The following is a 22524-nucleotide window of genomic DNA, read 5'->3' as shown; positions in this document are numbered from 1 at the left end:
TCCAAAATACTTGGACAGGAAACAAAAACCCCTTCAGCTTCCTCTCACTTCACTACAACTTAGTTTAGAAATGGAAAGAAGGCTTGATATACATTTTAACAACAAACTCTTAAGCCTCTGAGGAAGTCTCCGTACCTGACAGTTTACAGCTAAGCAGCACAGGGTTTCAGCTTACTCTGTCTATACAAAAAGTAGTGTCTCTGCAAGGGCTGCCACCACTGGTTCTATCCAAGAAAACAAGGAAGTAAGCATCAGTATGATATGCGAAAAGACTACAGTTTGGCATGTTCCAAGAAGCAGAAAACATGCAGGGAAGTATGAGCTCAAGCTCATTGTCTCCTTATCCTCATTACAACATAACAATGATGCTACATTGTACTTTACCAAAATAAATAGCTAATTATGTTCTCTCTCTTTTTGTCTTGCTCATTTCTTTTGTTCACTAATTTTATCTAATCTTTCTATTTCACTGATTTTATCTTAGGGTGTTAGTTTACTACTGTGGTGCAGTCACTAATAGAAAGAAGGCCTTTTTAGTAGCAGCATCCTGGTTATGGAAAAAACTTTGCAGAGGCTAGATTTGCATGGCTAGATTTAAACTGTATAATTATTATTATTATTATTACTACTACTATATTAGGGTTGGCTTTAAAGAGTATCGGTTAAAAAGAAATTACGACTATCACAGTCTTCCCTTCTTTTTTCTCAAACTATGTTTTCATTCATGTTTAGCAATCATTTCCTCTTTAATCCTTTATATGAAAACTAGCAAAGGACCTTGATCTCAATTGTGATGTCTTTAGGCAAAGTATTTTACATCTGGCACCTTGCCCCCAGAAGCATTCAAAAGAATCAAACACACATACATACATCTATGCAGGTTCATAATCTCCATGAAAAACAGTTGCCTTGGGGGAAGCCAAGAGGAATAAACCAGCATCTAAGACAATCTAGAGGTTTCAGGACCTTAGAGAAAAATCAAGACTTTGATCTGAAACCAAAGGCAACCAATTCAACTCAGAAGAAATGTCGCTGCCAGAAAGCCATACTGCACTAATGCCTCTGAATAGCTAAAATAATAATAATACACCTCTAAAACTAAATGACAAGCAAGTTAAAAAGAGCAAACCTATAGGTTTACAGTCTAAACAGGCAATAAGAAACAGGGGAAGAAAAGCAAAAAGGAAAGAACAGATGCAGAGAGGAGAGGCTCAAAATTCAGGACTTTGCAAAATAGTTGTAAAATAGAAGCAGCAACTAAAGATTTAGACCAGAGGAAAGTTGCTGTCAGAGTCACGAAGCAAACAGAGAGAAGTAAAAACAGATAAGAAAGAATTAAAGCCAACCATTGATTTAGTAAAATGTCAGTTTTAATTACAACCTGAGCTCTAAATGCAATATACAAGCTTCTGAAGTGCACATAATTCCCCATTAGGAGGCATGACTGAGAAAAAATAAGAAGGCATTTCTGATTGAAGACACGTCACATACGATTAAGCCTAGTTTATCCTTCCCCTCAAGTTCTTTGTCTGCTTTCAGAGGAGCTTTCCAGCCTTTATTATTTCAATCTTGCTGAGTCAATTGTGATCTATATCAGTATCAGTTTTGTACCACCCTGTGTTAGACACGAAGTCAAGTCTTAGATGAATATGTAGCTCACCCACCATAGATGTTAAGGATACCGTGAAGGAAGACCCCAGCTGAATAGATTTCCTTTCCTACTCTATGGCAACCTTCCAGTTCTTTAGGAGCCTCCATAGAGGCTGGTGGAGTCAGACACCTTCATATTTAGACCAGAGAAGGTGTGGCACAACAGTGAATTCTTGCTCTGTGGAGATATCTATATCTATATAATTCACATTGCTCCCCAAAAGAAGATACCTTCTCTTTTCTAGAAGTAGTAGAAAAGCCATTTCAACTAAAGTGACATACTCACAGCAGCAGTTTGCCACAAAATGAGTCTCTAGCACTGCAGCATTTGTCCTTGACTCAGCACCAGTTTGATGTCACGCTTCTTGTTTTTCCCTGGAGTGCTTGAAAAGCAACAAGGTGGACAGTTCTGGAATAAAGTTTATTACTGTCTGCTTGGCTAGAAATATCTAGTAGGGTGCCTTTTTAGAAGACAGCAAGCTCCCTTACTCAATGTAAGGGAATATGGGGCAGCCACTTCTACTGTCAGCATGGGAGCAAAGTAGAGAGGAACAGCAGCAAAATACAAGTGGAGTGCTTTTCCGCTGATGTGAACATGGGGAAATAGACTGCCGCTGTTCAAAATGGTAGATTTGAGCACTCTTCTCTCTACAGGGGAAGGGAAAGGGGAGAGGTCTCTGCAGTAACAATTATGGACTTCTAGACCTCCTACTTCAGCTCCACTGGATTACCTAGGTCAGATGCATTAAGCATTTTTATTCCCCTCTGCAGTTCTTTGGTTTTCTTTTTATTTCCTGAATTAGCTGACAGGTCCATTTTCCATTCCCTGGCAGAGGCTGTTTCCAAGCAACTGATGGGAGGAAAATGGGGAGGAGAGATGTAGAGCCTGTAGTTATTGACATCTACCTCCTCTTTGAGCACAGACTTTACCCAAACGGCTACACTTGTAGCAGACAGGTACCACTGAAGGGGCAAGGGTAAGCCTAATTCACATAAAAGCTTTCTTACAACTTTGAGGGTTAAAAATAAATTTTTAAAAATCAGTCAAGCGGTATATAAATTTTATGAAATAAAATAAATTTACTAAGCAGAACCAACTCAACCTGCCAAAAGTCTTAGACACAATGGTTAATTGCATTTAATCTTAATTTTCACCTACTCCCTCTCACCATTTGAGATCAGCTACCAGAAGGATCTGTTCTCTAAAATCAAGGACATCTCCAAAAAGCAAAGAGGATATAGAATTTAGAAGCTTCTTTTTCCAGGAAAAAGGCAAGTACCGTATATTCATTTAAACAAAGCAGCCACTGGGTTTATTCCACAGCACTTGTGGCTGAAGCTCTCCTGTCCTACTTTAGTTAAGAGCACCTGCTTCATCTTCAGTGCCTTGACTTCATTATATGTTTGTATGCTTCAAATAAGCATCCTAAATGTAGTCACTATGGTAGAAACTTAACACTCTATCCTACTGGCTATTAGAAGTTGCGGCCACCATCTTTATTAGCAGTGCTAATAAAGCAGTGCTGCATTCACATTCCACACAGAGAGACATTCTGACAGCTCTCAGAATATGACTCAAGTGGTCGCCCCCGGAAATAAGGGCCATGAACAGCACCATGGGTACAACAGTTCAAACTCAGCTTGCTGAAACAACTATTACAACCTTCTCCAAAAGTTGTGTCCTTCAGATGTTTTAGACTCCAGCTCCCATCAGCCCCAACCAGCACAGCTAGTGGTCTGGGATGATGGGAGTTGTAGTCCTAAATAGCCGGAGAGCACAAAGTTGGAGGGACATTATTGGGTCACATATTCCAGAATTGGCAGGAAACAGAAGTTACATCAGCTGTATGCTGTTGTGGAGTATCATAGTTTTTATAATGCCAGTACATAGCAGTAGTCATCAAAAATATTCATTGACTTGACAGTAGGGTTCTGTTGCCATTTCTCAAGTGCCATGTAAAGAAAGATGTCACTCAAATTCTTTATAGTGTAGTTTTTACAAGTGCTTGCAAAAATCAGTGTGATTACTAGGCTTGATTGTGTTTCATGATGTTTATTCTCATCCAGAGAAGAGGACTGAATTTCAGCAAGCCTCTCTACTGCACAATTTAGAATTTCTAAGTTCCATTAGTCTCTCTCAACGGTTTTTAACCATTATATTAACTCGCTCCCCCTGCCCTGAAATACAGGACCAGAGTGGCAAACACAAACCAGAACTCTGGAGGTAGAATGACGAGCAAGTGATAGTCCTATGTGAATGCTCAACATTCATCCTCTCACAATCTGAAGGGTGTGGGGGTGTGGAGTGGAGCTTTGTTTTAGTAATTTGATCCATTTTAATGGGTGTTGCATATTGCTTTGGGGGCCTTTTTAGAAAGGCAGTTAATATAAATTTATATTTAACCTTATCATTATTTGGAAGCCTGATCATGCAGGGTTCTGCACTTCATTCACCCTGCATGTGTCGAGCATACATGCACACCCCTTCACATCTTTACCCCTGTGGAAATCTGTGGGGTGCGGCAATGGAGACATGACAGAGGGGAATGGAAAAGGGAGCAAGCCCCCGTTCTCTCCCCTCAGGTGACTGGAATCACATGATGGGTGAATGCCTGCCTAGGGCTTCTATGGCAATATGAACTTCTATATTAGTAAGCAACTGAGAAGGCAAATGGGTAGGAGCATATATTCTAAATGACATGCCCTCAGTGGGTATTAAGCTATATGCAACTTAAAAATGTTATGAACTTTCGGGGGGGAAATGCATTGTGATGTATAATACTTTCATAAGTCCCCAATGCACTATGTACATTTTTTCATCTCTTCTTAAAAATGGAATTTATAAACTGTATTAGATATGGACTGGACAATGACTGGGAGGGGTCCATACATACCCACCTCTTTTAGCCAATGAATTCTGAAACAAAGAGATGCAAATCAATATGGAATGTAAATGCCAAGATTGCATTATATTGAAAGTCGTTTGATCCAAACCTTCCCTTAGGGGGTGGGGGAAAAAACCCTGTTAGAAAAACTAATAATAAAAGAACACTGTCCTCCTGAATAATGCATTTCCAATACATAGACATTTTAAAGACTATTGTGAAGGTTGAAAAGCAGGACCTGCATGAAAGAAGAAGCCCTATTTATAGTTTTATGAGTGCAAATGTATTCAAGTTTGCTTCTTTGGTCATAAGTTATGAAATAAGTTATGCAGCTGGAGAGAACTTCAAGACGAATATTTGGGGGGAAGGGAAACCCTGCCTGAATAAGCAGAGGATGTCATACAAAAATGCACACTTGCAGCAGACCACCAGCTAAATAGGAGAAGCCCATCTAAGCTCTACACAGTTTAAAAGTGGATGAAAGTGTCTCTAGTCACGATTAACAGGCACAGTGCAGCTCCTCCACTTCTGAAAGAAGATTCCCTCCTGATAAAAATGAAAAAGGTGACTTTAAGCCTAGGCCTCCCAATAAATTGAAGAAGCAGACAAAAAAGTGGCCTTGGAAAATGACTGACTGAACCAGCCAGCTGCTTACAGTACTCACTGCATTAAAAAGAGAAAGGGGTTACCTGCCCTCCTGGTTACTCAGAAGTTGTGGAAAGAAAGAACAGAAATTGCTCTTCAGCTGCTGAAGCAAAGAAAAGGGCTGCTACATTATGTAGAGGAATAAGCAAATGTTGCTGCTGAGAAACCTGCTATAATCTGTCTTGCAACAGTACTAAAGCCCAGCAGATGACCAACTGAAATATTTAGTGCAGCAAAATCATTCATATCAATAACATATTGCCATAAGTAAAAAGATAAGACAAAATTCTGGCTTTTACTGAACAACTGCAGACTACGTCCATGGACAGTCCAGAAACTTTTTTCAACAACAGAAGGAAATTTGTTTTAGCATTATTGCTTGAATATTTTAGAAATACTTCAAGCTGACTTTGAGCCACAACTGAGATACACATATTACTTAAAATTACAGAAAGAATCCTAAAATTTATGAAACCCTAGAAATTCTAGTACAAATCTTTATCTCAACATAAAGCCACTTGAATACTTGTGTTTCAAAATGTACAGCCGAACAATGCTCTTCACATTACTGAGTTACACTACAGTAAACTTAAAGTGAAATTCCATTTTATTTTTACCTGCAGAATGTTGTTCTGATTAACTGAGTAAGACAGTAGAGAGAGAGAAAACCAGAACATGGCTTCAGGCAAGATGCCCAAGTATGTCACTCTAACATAATGTGCCAAAATTGATTATGTTGAAGGTAATTTCATCATATTTAAAAATGAGCAAGCATAATTTTTTTTTCCTTTTCAAAACAGTACAATAATCTGTTCTTTTGTTTCTATAAACCTTAATAAATATTCATGAGTAGCTTCATGACACCTCATTAGTGAGCTGTTAAGCAAGTTGAACCAATGCTGAATTAAACATTTATAATGAATTACTGTAGCTTCCTAATGCAATGTGAATTTTTTTTTGTAAATACAAAAACACATTTGTTTTAATAATTGCAATTTGAAAAACATAACTGCTTCCATTTGTGCTTGAAGAAATTAAAAATGTGAGATTTTTCCTTTGAGGAAGTTCATTTTTTCTTCAAAACCAACACCACACCTATGAATCGGGACCAGAGTGTTCATTTACAGTGAATCTTAGGATCCAACACTACCAGACTGCCAAGGATCACAACTACAGAACTAGTTGCATTGTTAAATACGATGTTTCACATGTTTGGCAAACCTTTTGGCTTGTTAGCTTTATTGTGGCATCAACTACATCAACCTTAGCAACAGCTATCTAATCTTCCAAGGTGACCCCCCATTTTTTAACATTATTACATTCACTAGCAACAAAAGGGCACCATATTTTTCATCACTAATAAAACACTGTGGCTTCTAAAATTCGTTTTAAAGTTGCTGTGCATAGCCCCCCCCCCAAAAAAATGCCTGAAAGACTAAATACCCAGTTTTCAGATTTTGAGACATCACAGGCATGATTACATTGCTAGATATTTAATGAAAGATCACTAAGATAAAAGTCACCTTAATTGTAAAAAAAATAGTAGTGTTTGTTAATTTAGGAAAATTAAATGCATGAGCCATTGCGGCAACAATTTTGTGCAAAAGAATATCCGTTAGTCATGACTCATTAGTCATGTCACCAAGCCTGATGTTCTGGGCAGGAGATTCATTTTCTGGGTCTGCAACTGCCAAACTCTGTCTAGGGCATGGCACTGTGTTCGCCTCAGTCTCCCAAACTGAACCTATTCTACACCCAGTGAAAAACGTAGCAAACAAAAGCAAGGAAAGAGAAATGAAAGTAGGAAAAAGCTGCCCTCCATAGTTCTTTTTCTCCCTTCCCGTTTAGGGATTGGTGGAGCAAAAGTCAGGGAGCCCAACAATAGGTGGAACCAGAGCCAATGACAGGCAGAGATAACCAATTTCAGTTTTGTCCTCATCCCTTTCTGAGTTGTACAAAACCTGGCAGAAGAAGTGCCACCTCCTGGACTGGTTGGAAGAAAGAAGACATGCAGGAGTCATGAGAGGGCAAGCTGAGGCAGCTGGAGAAACAGTGCCCCATTCACTCCTGTGGAGCAGTCTCCACTGGAAGATAGTCTACAGCCATCACAAAACTGTCCGTTATAATCATTATTGAACTGCACCAAAATATTGTGAGATCCTGCACCACGAAGGTCGCTTCCTCCTCTGGCTCCCCACCTGTTTCCATGTTCTATCTCTGCAATCAATGCGTGCAAAATAAAATGCCTTAAGCAGCGCCATTGCACAAACTGTTCTTTGTGATCACGGCTCTCATTTACACCAAGACATCTTTCGATATTAGCCTACAGGTTATCAGGGGACTTACTACCAAGCTCACATACACACCCTACATTGATAGGGCCTGCAGGCATACCTGAGCCTGTAAAAAACCAAACAGACTGCACCAGCATTTTTGTTTTCAAAAGTTTGCTTGCCCTGCTTGAAACCCTTGTATATTTGCAGTTACATAAGGTTCTCAGCATTGCACACTGCCATCTGCTGCACAGTTTTATTACAAGCTTTACCAAAAAAATACCCATCCACCTTATAACATACGTAACAGAGAAGTTGACACTTGGTTTCAACTATTCTTTCTGCTACAACTTGGAGAGAACAATGAATTAGATGCAGGATAATGCAATATTGATTGTGAGGCGACACAAACTGCAGGCACATAATGGGAATTTCTTAGGAAAAAATTATTTAGGCAATTCTATTGATTGTTATATTTACTGATGTTATATAAAACTCTTATTACATTAAGAAATATTTTAAATAAATAATATGAAGTCATAATCCATTTTTTTATTTCATTCAGACTAAATATTCATAAAGGAAATTGCCGGTTACTAAAATCAGGACTGAGTTTAGGGTGGCTTGGGTGTTTCCTGCACAAGGCACCTAGCTGGGGGCATGCAAAATTGAGTAGATTCATAAGTGAGTAAATTCATAAATGAAAATATTTGGGGATGCCCACTTTTGGCCTCATACAGGGTGCCAAATCTTACGAAGGATTTCCAAAGTCCCATGATATATGCTAAAATGCCCATGATATATGCAGTCCAGCAAGTATGAAGCCTGCTCTATACAACATGCAGTCTGTCGATAGATACTTTAAAGAAAGAAAGCATCTAACACAACATCAGATACATAGTTTGTAAATTGTTTTCATTTGAAACTCTGTTGTATGGTTTTACGCAGTCTTTCTTGCAACCTTAGTATCCTGTTATATCAAATTAAAGGGAGCAGGAGGAGATCAACACAACTTTCAGAAGGCAGGGAGAGATTTTACAAGACCCCTACACGATTTCACTCTTAACTAAGACGGTATTACTTATACTACAGCATTAACTAATACTCTGGGCACTTACTGAAGCCCCAGAATACCTAAAGGCCACATCCCATATTCCTTTTCTTTAAACACAGCACAGCATCTTTCCTGAAGTTGTTTTTGCAAGACAAAACAAATACTTTTTTTTTTTAAACAGGATGTATTTGTCTTGTTTCTTAATACTTTTGAATACCATTTCAGTGAATCTGCAGTGAATGACTGACACCGGATATTGCCCAAAGTATTAATAAGCATTACTAAAAAGTATTAAGAAGCAAAATGGAGAACTGTTGGTTTGTTGCATAAGTAATTTTATTAAGTTATGTACAGTATTTTCGTTTCTGTTCTACTCATTCCTTATGGTTCAAAGGATTATGCAAAAAAAAATTAAGGTGCAAAATAAGCAAGTAATTTAAAATAACTAAATAAACCTAATAATTAATTTTTAAAAATCCCTGGAAGCACAAACATAGAACACCAAACGGCTGGAAGACTGTCTAAACAAGTATGTCCTGCACTGTTACTTGAAAAGGGAATTCTGGATCCACTAGGTGGTCACAGAGAATGTTTTTCTTACCAGTCTTGGCATTTCACTAGAAGGTTTTTACTAGGTTAACCCGTCAGGTGTGTTTTTTCCCCAACCGTGGCAGGAAAATAGTTTGAATCTGTCACTTCACAGTTTACAGCTCTGTGTTTTAGCCACTACACTGCATTTCATGACATTTTCCTCCCAAGTGTCTGTGACAGGTTTCAGAAAACTAGATTGAGTGGCAAGCCAAACTGAAGTAGAGCACATGAGCAATTCAAAGGGTCAAATCCATTTCTCCCTTTAATCCCTCCTTCACTTCCTTCCCTCTATAGCATCTTCATAGCTGGCTGAACCTGATTGCCCCCAAAAGACTTGCCACCTATACTGTAAGAGAATCTGCAAGAAAAGCATTGGTGGTGTAGTCTGCACATTTGAAGCAGTTTCTTTCTCTTTCTCTTGGGGGTGGGGGGGGGACTCATGTGAGAAGATAGGTGAGACTGCCATCTGGACAATTGGTGTTCACTTGAGCCACAGAACAGCAGTTTCTTTGCTACAAAAAAAATATACAGTGGTACCTCAGGTTACATATGCTTCAGGTTACAGACTCCACTAACCCAGAAAGAGTACCTCGGGTTAAGAACTTTGCTTCAGGATGAGAACAGAAATCATGCTCTGGCGGCACGGTGGCAGCAGGAGGCCCCATTAGCTAAAGTGGTGCTTCAGGTTAAGAACAGTTTCAGGTTAAGAATGGACCTCCGGAACGAATTAAGTACTTAACCCAAGGTACCACTGTATTTAGAATCACCTGCTTAGAGGCTGCAATCAAGGAATACAACAAAATGCTCTCATTAGCACTTTCCCTCTTCAAAGAGAAAACAGATCCCAGAATCTGAAACGGAAGCCTCTGCATCAAAAAGGAAAAAGAATATTTGCATTGCAATAAATGCAAATATAAAGCACTTTCTTTGCTGGGATTACTCCTACCACTGTGTCAGTCAAAGAATACAGTGGCACTAAACATCACATGGGTTCTCTTTTGCAGAAGAGATACTGATTTCATTATCATGCATAATAGAAAAGCGACTGGACATTGCCAAGTGCACATAACCATGTCTACATTCTAGCAGTATGGATGGTGAAGAGGACACAATTCAGAGTCTGCATTGCTTCCTCTAGTGGCCAGGCAACTGAGCTCTTTCAAATACAGTGGTTTCCAGTTGTTTTTAAATGTTTGATTTTATATGTATTTTTAAAAATATTTTACATTGTTTTATGTACCTCATTTGGTGGTTTTTGTTGATTAAGTTGTGCATAAATTTGTTGATGAAATAATTCGGGGGGGCAGAAGGAGGGAGGAAGGAAGAAGAGGCTGCCTGGCAGAAACAACATCTGGATATTCCATAATACCTACACAAGCAAATGACGGTGTTTCAAAAGAAAATGTCCAGTGTGGAAACACCTTCACTTGGTGTTCTGGCAAACGTCAAGAGGATCAATGAGAAATCAATTAACTTTAGTTTCTCACTTCACATACACACCCTGTACATATGCAAATATAATGCTAGATCTCAAAGCACATGTAACTTACATCACCATAAATTTATATCATTGCAAAACAACAATGTGTTAATTGCTATAGCAACCCATTATTATGCAGCCTTGATCAGGAAATGTATAGATTACAAAAGAATCCTGTGAGATAAGTTAGGCTGAGGATCTTTGACTGGCCCCAAGTAACCCGGCAAGATTCCTGGCTTAGGAATCTTTCAGGTCCTGGTCCAACATTCTAACTACTACATCACCCCTTCAACTTTACCATTCCCTTCTAGAAACTCACCAAAACCAGAGATTGTACATTGTTTGGAAATGGTATGTGACACCCTCACTCAAACTATCTATTTGTTGGCCAGGGAACTGAAGGCATAGGGAATAATCATTAGCAAACCCAAGCCCCTGGGATGACACCAGCTATGTTCAATAAATAGGAAAACAGTGATTCATTCTCATTGTGAGATTTCCACCAGTAGGCACATTACAAAGCATCTGGAGTTGCTTTTGAATTTGAAATGCTTTGTGAGGGTAAAATGGGCTAAGTGGTCTGGTGTCACAGATGAAATGAAGTGATGTGGAAAGTGTTTCTTTGCTTTAAATTTCACCCTCCCAAGACCTCTTTGCAACAGAAACTGTGCATGGGTTATGGGCTAAGATTTTTAAGCTAAATTTTTCTTTAACTTGATATTCTATGCGAATTCCTGAGAGAGTCTTTTTTTTACAGGGGAAGAGGCACTGGCCTACAAATGCACTGAAATATAAATAATTACGCAGCCTATTCCTATTTAAAGTCAGTATGCTCATCACCTCCACGCTGCCAACATACACCTTTCCTTGAAGACTTTAAAAAAAAAATCTATGAAAGAAGTGAGTTACTTTCAAAACTTGCTTTGAAATTTTTCACTACTGGTACAATTAGGGCTTTTTTTCCAGCTGGAACTCAGTTCTGGTACCTCTCAGGTGGTCATCATTGCCATTCCAAGAGAATAAGGGAGGTGTTCATGGTGAGTTCTGGCACCTCATTTTCTAGAAAAACAGCACTGGGTACAATCACCAATTGCAATGCTGGTAGGAAACAGAGCTACATGCATCACATCCCAAGTCACTGGCCACAGTACCAGTCTTGCCCCCAATGCAACAGAGATGTCCCCCATCTTCCCGACTTTAACACATCCTGGCAGCTACTGATGTAAGCAACAAATAACAAACAACTCACAGGAGGATCCTTGTAGAGATGGAGTAAGGGTCAAGTGCTTCCTAAGGCAATGCAGAACTAGGACAAGGGGGCATATTTTGCTGGTCCCAAGCACTCTGCCCTCCCCCCACCTGGATTTGAGCCTGAAAGAGAGGGGGAAAGTGCAGGTGCATGGAGGCCAGGTTGTAATCAAACAAAATTTGTTGATCACAAGGCACATCTGTTATGACATTAGCCTAAGCTTCCAATTTTCTGGCTTTGTGGAGCAAAAGCCAACATGAGACAGGTTAAACTGACTATATGCATTTACGAATATGACAAAAAGCTGGAGTATCTGAATATTTACAACACTAATATAATAAAAGTTTTATATTTAAAGAAAATTCCACTTAAGCAAAACACAGAATTATCTGCATGTTATATTTGCTTCACTGAAGGAAAAGAGGCTTTGCATGTAAATTTGGTTTCTCCAGATCTTTGGGGCTTTTAATGCGAATCACATTTGAAATCAGAGAAAAAATTAGCCTGGGGGATAAAGGGAGAAACCCTCACTTCACATACTGCAGGACAAAGCTGTGGGGCCACAAACAAAACCCAGGGTAGTGCCCCAATTTAAATTAAGCCCCAAAGCACCTTTTCTCTTGCTTTATGGCAAAAGGATAATTTAATAAGGTCTTAACAGTCCAAGGAAATGTCACCCTAGAAAAAAAATCTCATGAACATGGCATTCCACAATCCATTGAACTCTGACATTTTTTCACAAACACAGCATAAACATGTTTGTATTATAAATGGCTAATGGGACAAATTGCTTTATACCATTAAGTAATAATATCCGCACACATGGTATAACTAGCATGTGAAAGGTTGAGGTTGCAACCTCAGCACACTTGCTAGGAATTAAGCCAGGTATAGGCAAACTCGGTCCTCCAGATGTTTTGGGACTACAACTCCCACCATCCCTAGCTAACAGGACCAGTGGTCAGGGATGATGGGAGTTGTAGTCCCAAAACATCTGGAGGACCGAGTTCACCTACGCCTGCATTAAGCTGTACAGTTATACCTTGGAAGTCAAATGGAATCCGGAATCCATTCCAGAAGACTTCCAAAACATTTGAAAACCAAATCGCAGCTTCTGATCGGCTGCAGGAAGTTCCTGCAGCCAATCAGAAGCCACAGAAGCCCCATCAGACGTTCGGGTTCCAAAAGAACGTTCACAAAACCGAACAATCACTTCTGGGTTTGTAGCGTTCGGGAGCCAAAACGACCGAGTTCCAGGGCGTTCAGAATCCAAGGTACAAGGTATCCTTTATTACCCCAAGTAGAAATATCTTCAGTCCATTGTCTCACAAGGCTCAGTTCCTTCAGTGCAGCCAATAACTGTATAGAACTGTATGTATCCACTTTCATTTAAATGCAACACCCTTTTCTCAAGAAAAAAAACCCAAGGTGGTTATTTAGAATGATATTCTGCATGAAAAGTTTGCCTCATTTGGAGCCACCCCTGGATGTAGTCTCAAATGGAGAAATGCAGGTGCTTTAAAAAAAATAAAATAATGAACGTTTAAACACACCTCTTAATATCAATAGTTGCAGAACACAAATTACACTGAAGTAAAATCAGTGAAAAACTTCACAATCATAAAATTGAAGTGGAGCTTCAGGTACACACAAACCCTGCTCAATATAGGAAATCGAGAACTACAGAATCTGCAACAGACAGGTGCCCTGACTCTACTTGTAGACCTCCAGCAGAGGAGAGTCCAACACACCTCTAGATAAGTGATTGTTATTATTAAATCCGGTGGTGGCATTTTCTTGCTCAAGGGAACTCAAAGTGACTTACAATGAAAAAGAAGTGGTTCCATTGCCAAACTGCTCTTACCCTCAAGAAACTTCTCCTAATGTTCAGCCAAAATCTCCCTCCTCTAACTTAAGCCCATGTGATGTAGTCCTGCCCTTTGGGACATCAGAAAACCAACCTTTGGCAGTGTACACATTGCCATTTATTCCAAAGCACTCCCATTGCTCACGTTAGCCACAACTCCCGTCTATCCCGCAGTTTCCTGAGGAATACTGTTGCTTGGTGCTTTTCCCCCCCTTGAACCAACTCCCATCAGATTTGGAAAATGTAAGCCACGTTCACTTCGCAGTCAAGCCGAGGTGTGCACATTTGAGACAGCCATTGCACACCAGCAGATGAGAGCCTCATTAATAGGAGGCTGGAGGCGCAGGGTAACTATACAGGTAATGTGCATCAGGTGAAGTCATCCCTGGCCACCTCTCTGGCATGTACAGCAACATGCAAATGAAACTTGAAATGCAGTGGGAGAAATGGCATCGTTGCATTTTAAGCTGCTAATGTGCACATAGCCTAAGCCCTCCGCTGTATCATGGCCTCCCTCAGTATTCATCACAAGGCTTGCTTTCCATATCATTGGCCATCTTTACTGCCCATTTCAATCCATTCTGATTAGTCTATGTCCTTCTTCAAGTGTAACACCCTAGCAAGTGTAACACCACTTTTTAAAAAATAAAATTTAAGTAACATTTTAAAAGGATCCACATTTACATCATCATCATTACTACTGTGAACCTCTGCACCTACCAAGTTGCCTGCTTCCAGTTTATGCTGCAGTAGTGGAAGTGTGCTAAAGAGCAAAAAATTGTCAATGTATCTACCCAAACCATATGGCCAGAACTAAGAAACCTTGCTTTCTTTTCTCTTAGGCATTGCAACATCTACCCACAGGGGTACTGCACAAGTGGAATTCTTGCATCCAGATAATGACTAACCATGGAGCAGGAGTCCTATGCATAAATCACATGTGATTCCTTAGATTCCAGAAGCAAACCCAGAAGCACATCAATAATTTAAAGCCCCCAAATCCTATAAAGAGTTCCATGCATGCTTAATTTGATGCACTGTGAGTAATCCCCCCTTGAATTCAATGCAAGATGACATTGGCTCCAATCCTGCACATTTTTGTATGCATCTTGTTGTACTAATTTGGGCCATTCCATGTTGACAAATGAATATATATAAGAAACCAGTTATATAACATCCTAAGTAAAAAAAAGGAGGCCAATGCAGTGTTGCTGATCAAACATAGGTATTGCCTTAATACTTAATAGAGCCGTGTGTTTGTGTGTGTGCTTTCCTGAAAATTAAACCCCACTAACAATTGGTGCCGTTTTTAAAAAAGAGAGTCTCTGTTACCTCCAGGTGATTATCATCTAGATTGTAGAACACCTGAGCCAGTATGGTTGGGTATCTCCCACCACCTCTCCAAAGGAGACAGCCTTTTAGCTCAGAGGAGAGGAATATATAAAACCACAAAAACACTGCAGGCTATTAAGTCAATATTTCAGCACAAGAACTTTCAGAACAAAATCATCGTATTTAAATACAATGAACACCAAGTCCATTAACCAGTGCAAAATTCAACACCCCATGAAGCAATCTAGGTTCAATTAAACCTCAGTGTACATATTTAGCTGTATCATTAACAAGTGTGAACGCTTTCCAAAGAGAGAAGAATACAGAGGGATGTGCCAGATGGCACTGCACTTAATAGCTTTTCTCAAAAAACAAAACAAAAAAACCAACCCTCAAAATTCTCTAATATTTAGAGTATACTCTAGCCAATACATCTGAGCTTCATTTGCATTTTAAGGAGTCTGATGAACGCACTTTCATTTGAGCCTAATTAAATAAAAGAAGACGAGGAGCCTCTCTCTCTCTCTCTCTCTCTCTCTCTCTACACAGACACACACACACACACACACACACACACACACGAAGTGCCTCCTCTAACTTTTCTGACCAATATTTGTTCTAGAAAGCCACGCTCTTCCCCCTCCCCCTTACTTAAATTTGCTCCAGATTTCCGATAAGTGTGGGCCAGCAAAAACTCTGTACCACGGTTTTCGGAACCTCCTCGCAACTAAGAGAGATTCCCCAGCAGGAACCGCAACGAGCTCGGTGTTCCTCCTAACGCCCACTTCTCCTAATGCTGAGAAGTTCTTTTAAATCTCCTTAACACAGTGTGTGTGTGTGTGTGTGTGTTCATGGTAGCATCCGCACTTCCTTTGAGAGCGAGCTCTTTCTCTCCTCGGTGCCCAAACCACCCGGAATGCCACGTTTCCAATGCATCAGCCGCCGCCGCCGCCAGGAAGGAAGATCCTGCGTTCTTGATGGCAAGGCGACAACCAAAACGGCGATCATCCTCTGCCTTCCTTTAAACTAACAGGGTCTCTATCGCAGCAGCAGCAACAGCAGCCAGCCAGCCAGTCTGCCTGCAACCCTCATTCACTGCAATCCCGCCTCATCTTTCCGGGCAGACGCCTCGCTTGGTACCCAGCGACAGACATCTCTCTCCTCAATAAGGGAGAGAAAAATGCACGCAGCAGAAAGACCAGGAGGACGAGAAGGGTCTCTCTTTGCGCCCCCAACCACCACCCCCATCACTGCCTTTTTTAAAATAGTTCTCCCGCCTCGCAGAGGAGGAGAAAACAACTCCAAACACGGTTCTCGCGGAAAGGGCAGGTAAGGCAAAGCCCGTCTCGAGGGTCCCAGTCGCAGCAGCAGCAGCAGCCGCCCCGGAGCGCCTCTCCTCTCCTCGCGCGCGCCAGGCAACGGAGCCACTGCCAGCCCCGCGACTCTCGACACCTGCTCCTTTCGCCCTCGCTCTCACCTGCCGCCCAAGCCCCCGAACCTTCCCTGCCTGCAGCGCCCGCCTCTTCGGACTTGTGTTTCCCGCCCGCCTCCCGGCGAAACTGCAACAGGAAGAAACTTGAAAGGGGCTCGAGAAGCGGGGTGGGAAAACAGAGGCGACTTTCGCCTCAGACTAGCCCTCCGTCGGCGGCGGCGGCGGCAGCAGCAGTCGCCCACCCGCGCTTGCCCAAGGCGCCCTCTCTCTCTCTCTCAGGAAACCGCCCCGGCGAGAGAGAGGGACAGGTCTGAGTTTGTTTTTACCTGCGCTGCCTCCCCGCGAAGGCGCCGCTCGCCCGCCTGCCCGCCTGCGTCCGTCTCCAGTCTGTGGCACGCAAGGACTCCGTAGCCTCTGCTATTTATAGTCCGCAGCTCCTCGCCAACCCCTGGCCAAGCGGGAGAGAGGAGCTGCAAGGGAAAGCAGCGGGGGCGAGACTCAGCGGGCTTCCGCGCTCTCCTGCCAGCCAGCCAGCCGGGCGGCCACCGCCAGCGCGCCTCAGAGCCTCCGCGCCGAGTCGAGGGGGCTGCTTCGCTGCAGCTGCTCGCACAAGCCAGAGGCGCAAAGCGAGGCGCGCGCGTTCCTTCCCTTCGGTAGCGCCGCCTCCCGCCAGCCGAGTCTCCGCCTCCTCTCTTTTTGCCTCCTTCCTCCAATGTCACCGCAGCTCGACGGAGGCTCCCGAGCTCTGCAGGAGGCCAACCCCAAGAGCGACGGCCTGTGCCCAAGGGCGCACGCGCCGCAAGAGACGCGAGGCCGGCGCGCGATGCTCCGCTGCTTTCCCTCTCGCGCTCTCTGGCACCGCAACTCTGAGCTCAGAGGTGACCCGGGCGAGAGGCGGGCAGCAGCAGCAGCTGTGGCTTGCCGTGCGCCTCCCGAAGTTTAGGGGGCGCTCGCTTCTTGCTGTGAGCTCCCTGGAGAACCAGAGGGTGAGAAAGAGAGAGTGCCCTCTACTGGGCACTCAAAAGGCTGCGTTTTCAGGTGGTTCCCCCCCCCCTCAACTAGCGTCCTATCTCAGGAAGTAGGCTGGCAGCACGTTTGAAAAAAATAATAAATGAGCTGCCAAGGTTTTTGACAATTATCTGGCACGTAGCCATGCTTGAAGATGCCTGCCAGAGAAAATATTGGCAACTTTACTCACTGGTCTCATCTGAAGGATGAATGAGATAAAAGATTGTTAGAAAACCCCATAATTTTCAAAGTGTTGAGTAAATTGCAAACACACATTTTATTTTTCCATTATGCTTACAGTCTACTCTTATATCAGATCTCCCAAGATGTCTTCAAGTGTTTCCCTGCACACAGTTAACATCACATGGAGAGAGAGAGCAGGGGTCCACTCCTCCCCATCTTGGCTGTTGTCCCCCCCCCCCATCCATGTTGGAGGATTTACCTCTGCAGCAGGGATCGTGTTCCACCCATGTAGGCTCCTGCAGGATTCTGAAGGCTGATCTTCCAGGGTTTTAAATCATACTGTAATCCTGCACATGTCAAGCACGCTCTCCTTGGCAGAAATTTGCAAGAAGGCAAGATTTGCCCTGATTGATGAGACCAGTGGCCCATCTAGTTCAACTGTTCTCATGGTGACCAACCAGATGTCTCTGAGAAGCTTGAAATCAGGACCTGAGTCCAACAACTGGCATTCAGAGGCATGCTGCCTTCTACAGCCGCCAACACATGGAGACCTGTGGGAGTGGTGACAGTGATGCCACAAGTGGGGCCAAGAAGTGCACTCCCACGCTCTCCTCTTGTGTAATTGCATAAGGGGTGATGCCTCACTAGGAGTGCTTCCAGACTGTCTATGTTTTGCAGGGAAAACATTGAAAAACGTTGGGTGAATTAATGACTAACAGGGAGTATAAATACCCAAAAGCAAATCAGAGTGCATGCAGAATGAATGTTCAACGTCATATTACTGCCCAGTAAACAAATCAAAATGAATGCTCAATATGGATCAGACACAATCGAACCACTGGGTAAACTTTGCGAAAGCAGATCAGGATAAATGCTGAGTGAACAGGTAGCCTGGAGGAGCTCTCAGTCTTCAGGAAGTTCAAGGGTCTGAACAAGTCCACACCTACAGAAATGCTACATTTTCAGCAATGCTGCAGCTGCAGATGTTCCCATATCAGTCATTGAGCCCACTCTAATTCCTTCTGTTAGTAAAGTGTGTGTTGAGCGCTTGAGTGGAGAATATTGGCAGGTGACATTAATGGGTAGAGAGCAGAACAGGGAAATATGGGAGGTCCAAATGATTCTCTGTCTCCCCCTGGTGGTGTCTCAAAGGCTGTACCTATGCACTATCCCTCACACTGCCAAGGGATGTTGGCATGGAAGGGTAGCATGGTGGTGAGAGTACTCAATTTAGGCCTGCCATTTGCTTCATTTAAGTGTGTGGTCCAAAACATGACAGCAAATTCATCTCAGAAGACACATGGCCATTTTAAGCAGACAAACAACACGAGAGGAAAGTGCTAAAAGAAAATTGTGTGCTGATCTTTGGCTTATGTTTTGCATCTCTGCAGCTACATTTTGTAAAACAATAGGGACTGTTGGGCACTTAATGGCCAGCAGTGGCGTAGCGTGGGTTGTCAGCACCCGGGGCAAGGCAAGTAATTTGCGCCCCCTAACCCGTGGATTTGCGCCCCCTAACCCGTGGATTTGCGCCCCCTAACCCATGGATTTGCCCTAACCCCCAGATGTTGCGCCCGGTGCGGCCGGCCCCCACTGCACCCCCCACGCTACGCCACTGATGGCCAGCTCCAATTTAGTAAGCTTTTTTAATGGACAACAGCCTTGTGCCTTTAATAGGTTTATGACTGCAGAATTGTTAGGTTCAGTCCTGCTCTCCTGCCTTCAACAATAGCCTGAGAAATTTAGCTTATCTCAGTTCTCAATCTCTGTGCTAAGAAAAGCTTCACCTGGTAAATGTCTATATGACAAGTTGTTCTAAAGCTTCAGAAGAAGGGTCAGTAAAAGGGTGGAGAGGGGGAGCCCTAATCTATTCATTAGTAAAGGAAGATAGGCTTCTTTGGAAAGGGTATCTTTGCAATCAATCAAGTGTTCATGTCATACAATATATAGCCGAGCTTTTGACATACTCTAAGAGGGGTGTCCAATATCAACAAGTCTCTGAACTTGCTGCTATTGCTCAGATGCTGATGGTGGCATAGCCCAAGATGGTGGCATAGCCCTTAGACCACGATCTGCCCCATCATGTAGAAAGTGAGGATTGCAGCCCAATGTTCTCTATGAGAAGAGGTTATGTGGAATATTCCAACTCATGCAAAATCCAGCTGTTTGGGGTGCAGCAGATTCTTCTCCAATAGCTGTTGGTCTGTTTCAGGGCACAATTCAAAGTGCTGCTTTAGGTTATCACCCTTAAAGTCTTAGAACCGGGATACCTTATGGGTGCACCATCTCTCCTCGCAAACAACCCAATCCATGGAGTTCAGCAGGAGGTCCCCCTTTGTGTGTCCTGTCACTGTCTAAAGTGTGAGAAGTTGGGAACAATGAAGCTGGGAAATACTGGTATTAATTTGCAGGGTATGGGGGGGCAGCTGGCTTCTTTTGCTGCTGTGATTTTATTTTGTCTTGGTTTGAGTTTGTATAATAATAACAACGATGCAGAAGAAGAAAAGATCCTTCGTTACAGTGTCCAGGATGTTAGGCTTCTTGTCCTTTTGAGTTTCATTTACCTTCCTCTTTATTTCTGTTTCAGCAAGCTTTCAAACATTTTTGTTTCCCTCCCTCTGGACTACGGCTTTTTTTTTTTAATGCTCCTTTTCCGTGTTGTGCTACTTAAAAGGGCTTTATTGTGTGAATTATTTTTTGACTCATTGTATTAGTTGCATTGAGAGCTTTGCTAGGGAGTTGAAACAACTCATGATAAACAAATATTTAGGGACAGCCACTTAACTTGCCTTTATTCTCTCCCATCACTTTTCTCCCAGGCAGCTGGATTTGTTTCCCTAAGTTGACATGAAGCGTTATAGTCAATTAGCACTGATAGATACACACAGAGAGATGCAAGGTGCTTCCAGAGAGAAGTTTATTGTGGAATCGGTGCCACTCATATGTGCAAACTTTCTACAGGGTCCAGACAATACTGTCATCATCAAAACACCAGTCCATACTTAAACATTTAATCTGGATTTCCAAAAGGGAAAAATAATTCATTATGCATCTCCATTCACTTCTGATGTAGAAGGTCATTAGCACATTTGTGTGTGTGCATGTGGTTTGTCATGAGTGAGAGAGATTTTGATGGGTGGCTTCCATTGCCACACACCACACTTCATTTGCCCATCACTCAAGCCCAACCTAGCTGCCTTGTTTCCAATGCCAAATGAAACATACCTATTTCCATTCATTGTCACATACCGAAAGCACACCCAGTTTAAAAGTTACATGCTCACAATATCTCCACACAGTAAATGTGGGGGGTTACCTGGGAGACTAATCATATTGCATATGTTGATCTTGTGCAATATCTTTTTATCACTCTTGAATTCTCATGTAAGACCTCAGTTATGAAAAACAATTAAAAAATAGATGGAAATGGGTATTGGCATTTCCCAAAGTACACAAGTCTCCATTTTGCCTGTTGTAAATCATTATAACTGGCTTGTAAGGCTGGTAATGATAATCCTTGTGCATGTCCTTGAAAAAAAATTAAAGGCATGTATGTGCAGGTTCAAAAATGCATAGAGATATACTCAGGGCAAAACAAAAAAAGTTAATGGAGGATGGAGTGATTGAGGGGAGGGCCAAAAAACAAACAAAACAAAAAAAACCACACCACACCACAACTCAGATACATTCCATCAAGTTCTGTCCTCTGGTGTGGCAAGCAGTGGAATAGTAACAAATATTCGTGGATAATTTGTGGAAGCTAATTTAGCAAATGCTCACACAGAAAAATTAGATCTAAAAACCTGTTTGGGTACAGAGAAAAAATGAGGTAGAATTCATAAAATACAATCTGATAGCAAAGCTGGAATTGTTCTGTTGTGCTAATTAATGTATCCTTGAAATATGAAACAATAATTTCAATTCAACCTTAAACAGCAAGAATCAAATTTTCCCATAAGTTCTAATTAAACAGTTTCCCACTGGAGATACCATCTTAAATTCCTGTGTGGCTGAATGACAACTTTCAGATCAACAATAGAGTGTTTTGGGGGGATAGAAAAATTGTCAAACTGGTTTCTGAACGTTGCCATTTCTTATGTCAGATTTGGGTCCGTTTATTCTTTTGTGTAAAAACTGAACTATTGGACCTTTAGAAATAAGATACTGTTGCTTATTCTATGGAATACACATTCTTTATTATGGTCCAAAGACCCAGAATCCCAGGGCTCAGCAAAGTTTTTCAGCAGGGGGCCAGTCCACTGTCCCTCAGACCTTGTGGGGGGCTAGACTATATTTTTTTTTTTGGGGGGGAATGAAGGAATTCCTGTGTCCCACAAATAACCCAGAGATGCATTTTAAATAAAAGCACACATTCTATTCATGTGAAAACACCAGGCAGGCTCCACAAATAACCAAGAAACGCATTTTAAATAAAAGGACACATTCTACTAATGTAAAAACATGCTGATTCCCGGACCATCTGTGGGCCGGATTTAGAAGGCGATTGGTCCAGATCTGGCCCCCTGGGCCTTAGTTTGCCTACCCATGGAATAAGCTTTACAGCCTTTACACAATGTGCTCCAATGGTCCTCAGTGACAACTTTGCACAGAGAAACACAATGTATAAAACAGGATTCTGCAATGGCTTTCTTAGTTGCAATTCTCCCACTTGCTGAAGCATTTTTGAGATGCCATAATCAAGGGGATACTTGCTTCAAAGCTTCACCTTTCCATTTGTGTGCGGGGGGGGGGGGGGACAGTTTACAGCATGTGACAGTGTGTTACGGGAATGTACCTGCAGAGACAGTCAGGGCACATTGCATGGAGGTTCTGTGAACCAATCCTTAAGTAACACAGAATGCCAAGGGCGGGGAA

At 42.1% G+C, this 22524-nt stretch overlaps 1 protein-coding gene across 8 annotated transcripts in view; it reads right to left on the bottom strand.

Annotated features, from left to right (window-relative positions):
* The window catches only part of INPP4B (inositol polyphosphate-4-phosphatase type II B), a gene marked incomplete at its 5' end in the record, with an annotated part of 258219 nt that extends 240834 nt beyond the window's left edge, over positions 1 to 17385 (bottom strand). For 4 of the 8 annotated variants that reach the window (XM_083571062.1, XM_083571060.1, XM_083571063.1 and 1 more), the window contains one exon: positions 16785 to 17330. Of the gene's footprint in view, positions 1 to 15677; positions 15863 to 16784 lie in introns of those variants that run through there. The other 4 variants (XM_083571055.1, XM_083571067.1, XM_083571056.1 and 1 more) reach the window with 3 other exon arrangements.
* Positions 17386 to 22524: the final 5139 nt, after the last annotated feature.

This window comes from Podarcis filfolensis, assembly GCF_964270895.1.
Source record: "Podarcis filfolensis genome assembly, chromosome: 9".
Taxonomy (NCBI): Eukaryota; Metazoa; Chordata; class Lepidosauria; order Squamata; family Lacertidae; genus Podarcis; species Podarcis filfolensis.
Note: the sequence above shows the minus strand (reverse complement) of the source record. Positions and strands in the feature narration are given on the sequence as shown.